Raw genomic sequence first — 11,465 nt, forward strand, 5'->3', positions numbered from 1 at the left:
CAGGCAGCCTCCTGTGCCGCTGGCTGGAAGCCACCTGTGGTAAGCATCTCCCAGCCAGAGCTTGAACCACAACCCCCTGCCCCAGGTCAGAGCTCCCACTTGCACCCAAACTCCTTCCCAGACCCCGTACCCCCTCCTGCACCCCAATCCCCAGCCCAGAGCCCCCTTCTGTTCAAATTCAAACAGGCTCATTACCAAGGCAACTGTTGTCTACCAATAAAACTCTTCAAATTTCTTGTGAAAAGGAAGTGGATGTGCTCGGTCTTTGCTAGTATGTTCCAACGTTCAACAGTTTGAAAAAGTCTAAAGTCAGAAATAAAATAGATCAGATCAATACCTTCAATCAAAAAAAGTATTGGTGAGTAATAATAACTTTAATATGTTTAATTATTATTAGTTGTTAAATTCTAACTCTACAAGTAGCTTTGTGTGTGATGCGGCTCTCGAAATAATTTGGTCAAAGACAAAAACAAAAAAATAGCTGCTCTTTGAAAGGTTGCCGACCCCTGTGCCAGACCAGTCTAGCTTCCTTTTTTGAAAGGATTACTGGCCTAGTGAATGGGAGGTGGGAGATGTAGACATGATCTATATTGATTTTAGTAAGGCTTCTGACTCAGTCCCGCATGACATTCTCATAAGCAAAGTAGGGAAATGTGCTCTAGATGAAATTACTATAAGGTGGGTTCAAAACTGGTTGAAAGGCTGTACTCAAAGAGTAGTTAACAATGATTTTCAGTCAAACTGAGAGGAAAGTGTCTAGTGGGATCCCACAAGGGTCTGTCCTGGGCCCAGTACTAGTCAATATTTTCATTAATGACTTGGATAATGGAGTGGAGAGTATGCTGATAAAATTTGCAGATGACACCAAACTGGGAGGAATCTCCTCTTTGGAAGACAGGATTAGAATTCAAAATGACCTTTAGGAAAGATATGGACAAATTGGAAAGAGTCCAGAGGACAGTAACAAAAATGATAAAAGGTTTAGGAATTCTGACCTCTGAGGAAAGATTTAAACAACTGAGTATGTTTAGCTTGAGAAAAGAAGACTAAGGAGGGACCTGATAACAGGTTTCAAATATGATAAAGGTTGTTATAAACAGGATGGTGATCAGTTGTTCTCCATATCCACTGAAGTTAAGACCAGAAGTAATCATCTTAATCTGCAGCAAGGTAGATTTACATTAGATATTAGGAAAACCTTTCTAACTCTAAGGATAGTTAAGCACCAAAGGAGGTTGTGGAATCCCAGTCATTGGAGGTTTTTAAGAACAGGTTAGACAAACACCTGTCAGGAATGGTCTAGGTTTACTTGGTCTTGTCTCAGTGCAGGGTGCTGGATTAGATGACCTCTCAAAGTCCCTTCCAACCCTACATTTCTATGATACTATGATTCTGTCAGCTTCCAGACATGGTTTTCAACACTGGGCTTCATTAATGTAGATACAAGTCAGGGTGGGAGAACTTGTGTATTTGAAAATATTTGCACCCACAGTTCAGACCACTTTGATGTTTAATGCCTCAGTCCTGCAAAGGGGTCTGGCACATTTGAAATCTTCTACCCAGGCATGGGCCCACTGGGACTTGGCAGGATTAGTGCCTATGTTGCTGATTGCCAACTTCAATCAGGGATTTAGACATCCAAGTGATCTAAACAGTACATGTCAATAACTGAAGATCCCGTTCTGCATCCATAATTATTTTCTTCTCACAAAAATGGAGACCTCTTTAAGGCTTGGCTGACATTTGACCATTTGCTTTTAATTTTTCAATCAAAAAATATAAACTTGAAAACCCCACCATCACACACATCACTGTGCAAAAACGCATTATAACTTTAAGTCTCAAAGAAATGCTCAGCCCATGTAAATGACCTAATTACTTTATCTACAGCTGATGTGTCCCAGGTCAGTGTACAGATATATGCAAAAAGCCAATGGCAGCTTTGGGAAATAAGCTTTTTGATTATAAAAGAGCAATACATGTGTTCTCTCATGTGTAAATGTGTGCCACTCACTGAAAAATAATCACATAACATTGCTGAATAGGTAACAGAATGGACAGGGAATGTACTTCTGACTAATATTATGTGTAATATATATGTTATGTTATTATATGACTGTTAGATATTTTTGATGGTAACTTCACATGAGAGCTGGTCAACTAATATCCTCTGATAATTTGAATTTTACCAAAATTTTCATATAAAATATTCGATGCCTATATTTCTTTATTTACCCAGCTCTTCTCTGGATGACCATAGCTACAGGGATTGTTATTAAAAAGTTAACACTTACCTCTACTACAGTGAAGTAACTGAGGTGTCATGGCTCTTTTCTGTTCCCATGGCATATGAATCAGTGTTCTAAAAATTCACTGTAGTAATCACAAAATTCTGCTGGAAAGAATCACTCAGTAAAATCTATTGAGATTTCAGCCTACCACCTCCCTTTGTTTCATAACTAGGAGGTGTCTAATAAATGCAAAATCTCAGTGAATAGAGCTCAGCGGGACCTATTTTTTTCCTCCTGACTCCCGTGATTATTATAATTTGATTTTATAGGTGTCTATCCTAAGACCCCATCTAGGGAGTAATCTTTACTGAGTCATGAACTTTCACATCATTAAATCTCTCTACATTTATTTTAAACATATCAGAAGTGTCAAGTAACTTTAGATGTACTAAATTTTATTTGCATTGGGTAAAGTGAAATGTAACCACTTGGGGAAATAAATGAAATAGTTTCCTTAACACTCAGGAAAGCAGTGAGGCTCCTGAGTTTGTGATTCCATCCATATGGCTGCATAGCATGTCTCTTGCATAGGCCCCGACATGTGTTTACAAGGACAAGAATCTGAGTAATTTCCTACTAGTTTGAAGGGAATATTAAACTCTTCTGTCATTAGGTGCTATATTATTTATGTTCCCTTTTTTATTGTTGTTGTTGTCTATTTTTAAAAATATTTCATTGTTGGCTCAACGCTGACTCCTGATAGAAAGTGATGAAATGCCCAATATGTTAAGAAACTTTATCACTAAATCAGGAGCAAAACTATAAATTTTGGCTTTTGAAACCAAACTGACTGTTGAGGATCATTTTGCTCCTGAAATATTACAGCAGTGATCAATTTGCTGTAAAATCAAACAGTTTACCTTGGCAATCTATAGATGGAAAATATGTTGTTCTTGAGCAAAGTTTATGCCCTGCCCAAAGGATAAATTAAATTTTATGGGAAAGATATGCATTATTATATGCTTATCTGCTTAACATATTCTTTTCCACATCATTATAAATATTTTAATCACACATTTGATCTTGTGTATATATTAATATGGTAATATTTTCCCATATAGGACCAAACACAGTTAATTCCTCACAGAACAGGAGAGAATATTCCAATCTTCACCCCCCAAAAAAACAAAGGAAGATAAAAATTTTAGCAGAGACAGGTAAAGATGGGGCTAGTTTGTGATCCTCTTGTGAAATAAAATGTTCCTGAAGTGAGGGGAGGAATCAATTAAGTCATTATTATTAATTATTATTGTTGTTGTTTTATTATTTCATATTTATATTACAGGTGAACTCAAGATCGAAGTCATGTTACATTAGGCACCGCAGTGCCTTGAAGGGTTTACAATCTAAAACAAGCAAGGTCTGAAAAGTGTGGGGAGACAATCAAATATATATATACTTATATACATTTGCTATTGATTTTTAATTGCATAAAGGAATAAACAGGAATCAACTTTCCCCAGCTGCCCCTTTGCCTAACCTTCATATGCAGGATGATTTCCTCTGGATGTTGTCATTAAAGTAGGTATTCAGAAAGGATTTGATGGAGAAGAGAGGACTAAGGAAGGCCTTCTATTCATAAGGGACAGCATGGAAGAAATCCTCAAGATATTTGTGGGAGGAGTGGGAAAGAGCCCGGCATTATTGGGGTAGAAGGTCGATGTGATAAGAAACAAGAGTGGATAAGTAAGGAGAAGCAGAAACCAATAGACTACTTACCTGTAATGCAATTACTCAACAAGAGTAAGGAGGCAGACACAAGCCCTCTGTGAGTAGTTAATCTGGCCATCTTTAAGAGTAGAACAAGACAGCAAAGAAGGAGGCCCAATGCCTCATCTGTAGTCTTCAGTGTCTGTCATCTCAGTCTCATGTTATTCACTTGGAATACTCAACATGATCCTGTGTTGGTCAAATGTGGAGATATGAATTTGGATTTTCAAAGATCAAAGATTTAGACATGCAAATCCTACTAATTTCAATAGGAGCCGTGTGGTTTAACAGTCACCTTTGAAAGCCTCAGGCATAGGTCTTGGTAATGTAATTTTCCTGGTTGACAACCCTTTTCCACTCTAAACACCCACTAGTTTCCTTTCTGTCACACAAGTCATCCATCTTCTATTTTTTTGGTGATATGGGTACTCTTGACATATTTAATTTGTAGTCACCTTACTCCATACTTGCTTCTCCCTCTTTGTTTTCCGTAAGTACTTGTTCCCATCATTTTTTCTTATCCTAAATAAGTACCTAAAATAGATACGTTTCGCCTATGCCCTGGCCTGACAACAGGGAATGTCTCTGTGCCAAGAGCCTTTCTCTACTTTTAAGGAAAGGAAAATTTAAGATGAATAGTGGGAAAGGGAAATCCCTCAAGGTGAGTCTATTCAACTGTGGAGAAAGCACTGGGTGATATACAGTACGAGACCATCCTGCATTGTCAGGAAGATGAACTTGATAACCTATCAGGTAACTTCACTTACTCACTGGGGTGCTGTGAGGATTAATCAGTTAATGTTTTACAGCCCTTTGAAACTGCAAAGTGCTATGTAAGTGCTAAATATTATTATTTTTTTATTACATCCTTTGCACTTTACATGCAAGAGTGAACCATTTTGAGAAGACAATGCAAATATGTCTATTATTATCCATGTTCTCGATCATCATGAGCAAGTTCTGCAACTCAAATTTTCATCTCAAGAGTATGCTGCTGAAATGTAATTACTGGAGGCGTATAAATGGTCTGCTGTCTCAGACCTTTTGTAAACTTTAATCCTATTCTTATAAAAACCACCTCTAAAATGTAGCTGTTTGGAGTAGGGGCCTTCTTTTTGTTCTGTGTTTGTACGGCACAGTGGGGGTCCTGGTTGATGGCTGGAGCTCACAGATGCTACTCTAATACAAATAAATAATAATAGCCAACCAGAGGTAGTGGTGTCACACAAAAGATCCAAAGCATACAATAACCTGAAAATTATAATGATGATGCAAATAGTCAAATTGTCCCAAGAAATTGTGACTGATACAATATGTAATTAGGGGGACCAGATAGCAAGTGTGAAAAATCAGGACACTTTTTTTTCAGGGGACAGGGGCATAGCTGCATATAAGAAAAAGCCCCTATTATCAGGATGGTCCCAATAATATCAAAAATAACAGGAGTACTTGTGGCACCTTAGAGACTAACAAATTTATTAGAGCGTTGTTATTTTTGCGGATACAGACTAACACGGCTGCTACTCTGAAACCAATAATATCAGGATATCTGGTCACCCTAGTGTTATAAATACTGAAATGTAACCACTTTATGAACATGGTATATGACCTGGTCAGTGAGGGGAAGTTATTGTATACTGGTTTATCAGACTTTCCTGTACAAATGCATTGATCTAGCTTAATATGGGCTGTGGGAAGAATAAACAGAAAGGCAACACAGTGGTCCCAGATAGCAACCTCCCAGCAAACATTGGGGGAATTACAAGACAATGGCATGTTTCCAGGCTATAGGCCACAATGACACAGCTGTTTTGCCAGGCTGGGAGGCTAGAGATCAAAAGAACACTTAACAGTTAAAAGCCGTGCCAGCAAAAGAAGTGGAGGGGGGGGGGCTGAGAGGGGGGAGATAAGCTAACAGAGAGAAAAGCTCTGTGGAAGATCTATAGGGAATTAGTCCTACCAAGGTCCCCATGTGGAGGATGGTTAAACACCTGGTAAGCTATGCATGCATATAATCTGCTTTATTGTTTTTTTTAATGTTTTCATTAAATTGCTTTTGTTCTGAATACATTATAATTGGCTTTAAGGAGGCTATCTGGGGACTGCAACCAAAGGCCTGAGTCCTGAGTGGTGGTGCACTCAGAGACCCAGAGGGGTCAGAGGTACAGTTAGCTTGGTAATCGTGACAGTGTTTTTAAGAAATATCCATTCTGGACTTGCAAGTAATTCTAAAAGCCCTCTCACATGAACTATTTTGTCTTGTGATTCATGAAGCCCACGAGTTATCCACTGTGGGCTAGCATGCATCAGTGTAACGGGAAACTAACACAGGCCTAAGTCTTATATCCAGTGAATTTAATGATAGTTTTGACATTTTCTTCAGTGGAAACAAGATTGGGCCCACTGGAGAGACAAGGATATGCATATGCTATTTACTATTTCTTATCTTTTGGAAATGAATGGCACAATGGAGGTGGTTCCAGTAATCATGGTATCTATCCCACACAACTCTACTATATTTGATTATTATTAGATTCTTGCATCCTGAGCAGAAACCTACCAGATTTGTCTGTCTCAATCCTGCTAAAGCTGAATATTTTCATACATATGTATGTATATCAAGTTTTTATGAGTATAATTTGGGCTTTTCAAAATAGTGACACAATAACAAAGCAAAATTGAGACATGCATGTAATTTAAATAATGATTCGGTTTTCTCTCTCCCTAATGCTGGCACTTTGATGGTATTTTCCCTTCCATCTTCCTTCTGCTCTTCGTTCCCAATGAATGGATTTAGCTGTGAGATGACCACACCTAATGCAAACTGTGTTTGCTACTTCCGCCAACCAAATATCAAATCTGAGGGACGTGGATGGTTGTGCATTTGGTGCTCCTGCTGAGTTTGCTGAAGGTTACTATAGAAGTGCTCTAGAAACAGCTTAAGATGGGAAGATAAGCTACAGGAACTGTCAGGTGGCAGTTGCCATGTACCTCTGGACACCATTTTTCACTGTCTTAGGGTATGTCTACACTACGAAATTACTCCGATTTTACAGAAGTCGATTTTTGGGAACAGATTGTATAAAGTCGAGTGCACGCGTCCACACTAAGCACATTAATTCGGCGGTGTGCGTCCACAGAACCATGGCAAGCGTCGACTTTCGGAGCGGTGCACTGTGGTAGCTATCCCACAGTTCCCGCAGTCCCGGCTGCCCATTGGAATTCTGGGTTGAACTCCCAATGCCTGAAGGGGCCAAAAATTTGTCGCGGGTGGTTATGAGTAAATGTCGTCAGTCAACCCCCCCTCCGTGAAAGCAACGGCAGACAATCATTTTGCGCCCTTTCCCCTGGATTGCCCGAGCAGATGCCATAGCATGGCAAACATGGAGCCCATTCAGCCTTTTTTCACTGTCACCGTATGTCTACTGGATGCTGCTGACAGACGCGATACTACAGTGCTACACAGCAGCAGCTGCAGCTCCTTGCCTTTGCAATTTAGCAAAGACGGTTACCAGTCATACTGTACCATCTGCTGCTTTGCAAGTTGGCAAAGATGGTTACCAGTCATACTGTAACCCATGCTGCTGTCATGGGTGCTCCTGGCCGGCCTCCGTGAGGTCGGTCGGGGGCGCCTAGACAAAAATGGGAATGACTCCCCAGGTCATTTTCTTCTTTAAGTTTTGTCTAATAGAGATTCAGTGCTGCCTAGAATATCAGGCAAGCCTACTAAAGAACCACAGATGCAAACGGCCGCTCCGGGTCAGAGCCCTAGACATCCCGCAGAAACGATGAGCTGCATGCCATTCTAGGGGGTGCCTGTACAAATGAAATTCAAAAGTTCGCGAGGCTTTTCCTGTCTACCTGGCCAGTGCATCCGAGTTCAGATTGCTGTCCAGAGCGGTCACAATGGTGCACTCTGGGATAGCTCCCAGAGGCCAATACCGTCGAATTGCGTCCACACTAACCCTAATTCGAACCGGCAATGTCGATTTCAGCGCTACTCCCCTTGTCGGGGAGGAGGACAGAAATCGATTTTAAGAGCCCTTTATGTTGACAAAAATGGCTTCATTGTGTGGACGGGTGCAGGGTTAATTAGATTTAATGCTGCTAAATTTGACCTAAACTCGTAGTGTAGACCAGGCCATAGACCCAGATCTCCAGCTATAGCCAAGCAGCACACAACACATCTCACAGGGGAGTTTGCAAAACTGGCCTTCACATTTCATTTCAGCTCAACTACACTCAATGAACTGTTCACATCAGCTTACAGACATAGGGCATGATTTTCTCCTGTGGCAGAAAAAAACATTTTATCACCAAAAAATGCCAATTCATCAAAACCAAACCTGTTCACTGGAAAGGGTCAGTTTCAACAAATTTCCTGAGTCCAAAAAGTTGAAAACAAGTTTCAAAATTATCAAATGTCCAGTTCTGACATTTTCTAAATGAAAAGTTTCAGTTCTTTTTGGTTCAAAATGACTTTTCATTTAGAAATTTTACTTATTTTATACTAAAAAAAATTATTTTTTTTAAAAAAGGTGAAATCGAAATGAAACGTTTTGAAATGATCAGACACAACATTTTGATTGACCTGAACCAAATTTATTTTTGGTTTGTGAAAATTTTTGAGATTGTTAATTTTTTTTCTTGATTCAAAATGGGAAAAATTTCAAAATCTCAAAAATTCTTGTGGGATGGGAAAACTGTTTCCTGGCCCGCCCTAGTGAATAATCCTATTAATGCCAGTTGAGCTACTCATATACTTAAAGTTAATTTGCATAATTGGGACCCATGTCAGTTAGTAATTGATTTATGCCCTGAAAAGTGATACCTATTATTCCATATAAAAATAGTAATCTAATTTAACTGTGTTCTCATTATCCCTCTAAATAAATGTTGAATACTCTTGAAACCTTCTAAGCACTTGACCTTAATTATATGTTGTGGCAATGAGTTAAATTCAGCACAAGTATTAGGCTAAAATAAACTTTCAACAAGATTTTTAAAACTTCCAGCTCAGAGCATACTCAATTGCAAGCATAAGCCTAGGATTTTAGCATGAAAAATAGGTAATTGCAGAAGTATATTTTCTTCTTTTCACCCCAGAGCATTTTTGCAGACATGGGGAGCAGTACAGCATCACTTCCATCACACCATTCATTCCTGACCATGGTTTGTTTCTTTCTTAAGCCCAACCTGGTCATGTCTCTTGGTACGCTGTCCAGCCATCTAGCTGGTGGTTGGCCTCTAGGTAGGACTGACCTTGGTCATATTTGCATTATTTTCCTTGGCAGCCTATCATCTGTTTGTCTTCTGCCGTGTCCCCACCATCATAAACTTTCCGATTGCAGCCAATCCCATACCCTGATTTTATATCCAGCATACTGGACTTTATAAATAGGGATTTTAATACAAATTAAAGAGTAGAATTATTAAAACTCCCAAATCATCATCAGACTTAAGACATCTTTTAAATCAATCCATTTCCCTTTCCCTTACCTGCCATGACCTGCATTCAGAGTTCTGTATTCCCTCCTCCAAAAGCTAAGAACATCACCAACACGTAAAGCAGTGAGAGGTGCTTTTGATATAAGTAATGCCCTCACCTAATGGAGGAGAAAAGCAGAATTGCAAACAGAAGTCCTGGGCGCAGGATCTTGTGCAAAAACACACGCAACTCCTTCTCCATCTGTTGGCCACCGAGCTCCTTCTGTGTACCTAGGCAGAATGCAACTACACATTCTGGAATTTGGCCAGGAGAAAAAGCATTGCCCAGGTTGTAGGATCTCCACCTGTAATATGTCTTAGAATCTTTTAATGACCACAGTGGTAAGGACTTTTGTTGACTCTGAAAGACAACACTTCCATCAACACACAAAGAATATGCATGATGCTGAGCCACTGATTCAATGCCAACTCACGGGGAAGTGCTGCAGCACTTTTATTTTCCATGGAGGTTTCCCATCCAACTACACAAAGAAAGAAAGGATGGTTAGGGCACTTGCGTGGGAAGTTCAGTTCCCTGCATTGCCACAGACTTTCTGTATGGCCCTGGCAAATTACTTGGTCTCTCTGTGTCTCACTTTCCCATCTGTAAAATAGGGATTCTAGTACTTCCCAGGAGTGTTTGTGAAGATAAATACATTAAAGATTACGAAATGCTCAGATACTATGGTAATGGAGGTCAGATAAGCACTTAAGATAGATAAAATTACTGCCCTGCTTAGCTAATGAGATCTGCTGGGATCACAGCCCAAAGGGAATTTCATAAGTCCAATAGCCGTTGATTATGTGAGGTACTGTGTTTTGAGCCCTGCTGCTGCAGAACCAGCAGAAGTTACAAACACTACTCTCAAGAACGGTGATATCAGTGTGGTTTGAAGAAGAAGGCAAATGCTCCATGCTAGGTTTCTTTTATGCTCCCTAAGAAATCTTCTAAAATTGAAGGGACCAGGCTGACAGACATTTTCTCTCTTGTGCTGATTGGCTGGTTGCTCCAATGCCCTCCCACACAAGCAATTCACTTCAACCTCACTCCATTTGTCCTCCATGCTCCTCTCTAGGGTGACCAGATGTCCCGATAAAATCCGCCGGCAGGGACTGACTCGGCTTTTTTTTTTTTGCTCCCCTCCCTCCCCCCATGTGTCCCGATTTTTTCTTTCCCTCATCTGGTCACCCTACTCCTCTCCTTTCTTCCCTTCCCTGTCTCTGTTTTTTTCCCTCCCCTTTTCACTTTGGCTCCCACCCCTGTATATCCGCTGCTCTTTCTTTTGCCTTTTCTTTTAGCAGTTCTCCTCCTTACAAAACCAAATCTGATTTTTTGTAAGGAGGAGAACCACCATGACATTGACAAACCATCACATGGATCACTCTGCTTGAATGTCGTATCCCTTTTTCCCCAACTGCTCATCTATTTTCTCTAATTAGATTGTAAGCTGTTGGGGCGGGAAATGTTTCCTACTATATGTTTGTACAGTGCTGTGCATGATGGGTTTCAAACCTTAGTTGAAGCCTGTAAGCATAACTGCTATACAAATAATAAATAGGTAGTTATATAAGATAAATATTTTTTCTCTGGTTCAAATTCCATAATTATGCAACATCCCTGTGCCAATAAATAATGCAAGTGTTCCTACAAATTGGATAACTCCTGTGCAAATGTGTACCAGGAGTGGCCACTTCTACTGCAGATACCTCACTTGTGCCCATAGTAGTGAATGCAAATTGGGCATTCAATGGCACATGTACTTTGCACACCTAAATTCTTTGGAAATCTGACACTTTATTTTCATATTTCAAAGGAGTTGTTGCAAATGATAGTGGTTTAAAAATATAACAGCTATAATACGGTTTTGCTGGTCCATCCTTAACCAATTTTATATTTTGCTTAGCTTTTCCTTCTTGTGCACATTTATAATTTTATGTATAACCTATATGTAGTTTTGTATTTATTATCTGCATATA

This window comes from Emys orbicularis, chromosome 12 (assembly GCF_028017835.1).
Source record: "Emys orbicularis isolate rEmyOrb1 chromosome 12, rEmyOrb1.hap1, whole genome shotgun sequence".
NCBI lineage: Eukaryota > Metazoa > Chordata > Testudines > Emydidae > Emys > Emys orbicularis.